Here is a 3,466-nt window from a genome sequence, read left to right as displayed (position 1 = left end):
TGTGGTGTGTGTGTCTGTGTGTGTGTGTGTGTGTGTGTGTGTGTGTGTATCACAGTAAATATGGATATGTTTTGAAACTGAGTGCAATTCACATCAAATGGAATGACTGGCTCCAAGCAATCATTGGGGTTTTTTTATGACACATGATCATGTCAGTTTCCAATGAACTTGCCACATGGCTGAACTGCTCCCATTAAGTGTCCTAATTTTGTTTTGCCTAAATTTCTTCAAATATGCATAAGAAAAAAGAATCTCACAAATAATCCTAACAATGCCCATGTCGCTGATGGCTGGTGACATTTGATGCTGGTGGATTGTAAGAAGACTGTTCACAATAAGTCAAACCTGTAGTTCAGAGGATTGCACCCTTTTTGAGTCCACGGCTCCCTTGACCAACAACATTCTTTCTGCGGCACCCCTGTGGGGCTCAGGACCACACTCCTTGCTTGCAGAGCTGGCAGCCTCTCACCCATTTTTGAACACCCTCCCTTGTGGAGTGTTCCCTCAGCCTCCTCCCCTCTCCTTGGGAGTCCTCTGGGCAGTTGCTGTTGCTACCCCTGGTCTCTGAGCTGCTCCCCCTGCTCCAAAGAGAGGTGCCTCTTCACACTGCCCTTCAGGGGCTTGGGAAGAGGATGCCCCCAGTCTTAGTGGCACAACAAAGACTGGCCAGAGGTGAGCAAAAGGCACCTTACCTTGGGTGGCAGCAGTGGCAGCAGCGGGCCTGCATGGTGGAAATGCTCCCCTTCAGCACCAGGCACTCAGCTCCCAGGCAGGCCTTCCATGCAGCAAGCCCAAGAAAAGCCAGTGCAGCGCCTGTCTGCCTGCTTGCCTGGCTTCCCACTTATCTGCCCATTCCCAACGGCAAGGGCTGGTGAACTGGCTGGCTGGGCTCCCTTGCCCGCTTGCTTGCTTACTCCAAGGCCACCTCAGTTCCTGGCAACCAGCACCCACTGGCCAGCCCCAGAGGCACCATTTGCCTGTGGAGCTTGTAGCTGTGGCTGCTGCAACAAACAGCTGTGCAAGCCTTTGGGAGGCAGAGACGCAAGAGGGCATCAGAGGAGGGAGGGAAGGAAAGAGGGACAGAGGCCACGGTTGCCTGCGGCCACAGTACTGGGTGCCACAGTACACTGGTTGAAAACTACTGCTGTAGTTGTTCTCCTTCCACAACAACCCAAAAAATGAGTAATGCTTCAGAGTACTGCAGCTGGCATGAGGGTGGGCTGACAATCCCTCAGGGGTCAAAGGATGTAGAAATCTTTCGTTATCTCATAAAACTAACAACCTTAACCCAACCAACTAAAGAACACTTAAACCACCCCACAATGACCCAACCCCACATCACTGCATCACTTGGCAACGGTGAACTTCATGGATAAATGAGTCAACTGTGTCCATTAACTGTTGATACCAATGTAGCTGTTTCTGTCTTTGGTCTTTCAATTAGCAGTCTTCACTTCTCTTCCTGCTCTCTCTTCTGTTTGCTTCTTTCCCTTCTGGAGGGGCTATATAGTGCAACAAAAGCAGAGCACAAAAACAAACCAGAACATTTGTGGGGTGGTGGTGGTTGCTGTTGTTTTTTTAAAAAAAGTTCCAAGATTTGAGCAGGAAGTTTTGGGATACCTACTGATTGTAAATAAAGGAGTGTGACTGCCCCAAAATATTTGCAAGTACAAACCATGTTGAAAGCAGGATCGCGTGTGACCTCTCCAAGACCATCATGAGCACAAATAATCATGAATGCACAATGAAGAGGATGGCCGGAGGGGCACTGATTCTGGCTTTCTTTCTTCATTGTTCTGTGACCCTCTCATTTGTGTGGCTCACATTCTTAAGTTCCTCAAGGAGATAGGCATTACAAATGTAGTTTTGGTTTCCTCAAGCAAGAACTGGAATAGTATCAGAACCTTAAATATGTCATTGTACTCTGCTGGAGCTCCTTAGCTCATCTGCACTTAACTCCTCTTTGCAGGCCCCTGGGGCTTGGCTGTTCCTGTTTCTAAACAAATCAGGACAGGAGTGCTGTGCATCAGGAGCTATCACCCAGCTTTGCAAGACGCATTGTGCTTTCTTGGCAGAGAAAACATAACAAAGCGGCCAAATGCAACCTTCCTAACTCCAGGTCTATAATATCAGAGGACTGAAAGTCAAGCAGATTTCTGCTGCGTTCATCAAAATTGGTGGTAAAAGTTCATCTTAAAGTAACAGAGAGAATAAGTGATCTCCCGTGGTTTTTTTATTCTTCATCCCAACTCTTTCTCCTTCTTGGCATTCTGTTATCCTTGCAACCAAAGAGCCCCATAACAGCATCCAGGGCTGACTGAAGACATTTTGGCACCTGAGGCAAACCACACAATGGCACACCCCCTGCCAATTTAGTGAGATGGAGGTGATGGTGTGGAAGAAAAATGGCTTTATCTGGAAAAAGCACAAAACCAGACTCCTAAAAAACAACTCCAATACACACTACTCTGTAGCTCACCACCCCTCCCCCCAAATAAAGCTGACAAAAATCATGTAACCTGACCTGAGGACACTGAATACTTAACAGGTGCTAAATTGTCCCCACCAAGTTCAGTAGCTCTGGCTGTGGAATACATTAACCGAGGAAAAATAAATGTTTTTTGTCATTTCAACAGAACTGAGCACCCATGCACTGCACCCTGAACCACAAGAATAATTCTCTCTCTGTATTGGAACCAGGGGTGAGACATGTGGGAATGTGAAGGATAGTAGGAAAGGATATATTGAATAAATATTATCCTTCCTTCACACATGCTAGTGAGTGATGTAGCAGAGCAAATTCCCTTTAATATAGCTGGAAGCTAGTTTGCAGATTCATTTGAATCTCTTAGTTAAATTATTTCCTGGTGTCCCCTTTGATCCCTCTTAAAAGAATAAAGACACAAAAGTCTTTCTGAGTAAAGTAACAAAAAGTTTACTCGCATTTCAATTCACGATATGATCCCTGAAAGGCAGGCTTTACTTGGTAGTTACATGAAGAAATTGTGAGTTTGTCTCATATGGAGACTGAACTCATGTGCTGCTGGCTGAGAACCGGCAGACAGCAAAATTTACATTAATGGAACAAAATGGCTGCAGGAGAGCAGCATGGCAGCAAGACAATGGAAAGACAAAAGTAATTCCTTGTTGCTCCTGGCAGCAGCAAACACAAAATAGGTGGAATCTTGGGGAAACAGACCCAATCAGAAGAGCCAAAAGCAAGAGGCGAACCAATCAGGTGAGCTGGAAGCCGGAAGACCACTGAAGAAGCTGTGGCTTGGTCTTTGCGTTGCTTCTGCTCCAGCTGCTGCTGTTCTCCATCCTCAGCACTGCCGCTGGGGGCAGAGAATGGCCACAGCTGGAGCAGAAGTCCCAGGCCTAAGCACCGGTGCCATTTTGGAGACAGTGGCCACTTCAACACCAGAGGGAACTGGAGAAATAGCTGTCGTGGCCGCCTCTAAAACTG

Source organism: Podarcis filfolensis (genome assembly GCF_964270895.1).
Source record: "Podarcis filfolensis genome assembly, chromosome: 3".
NCBI classification, from domain to species: Eukaryota; Metazoa; Chordata; class Lepidosauria; order Squamata; family Lacertidae; genus Podarcis; species Podarcis filfolensis.
The sequence above is the reverse complement of the archived record's forward strand: the minus strand, read 5'-3'. Positions refer to the sequence as shown.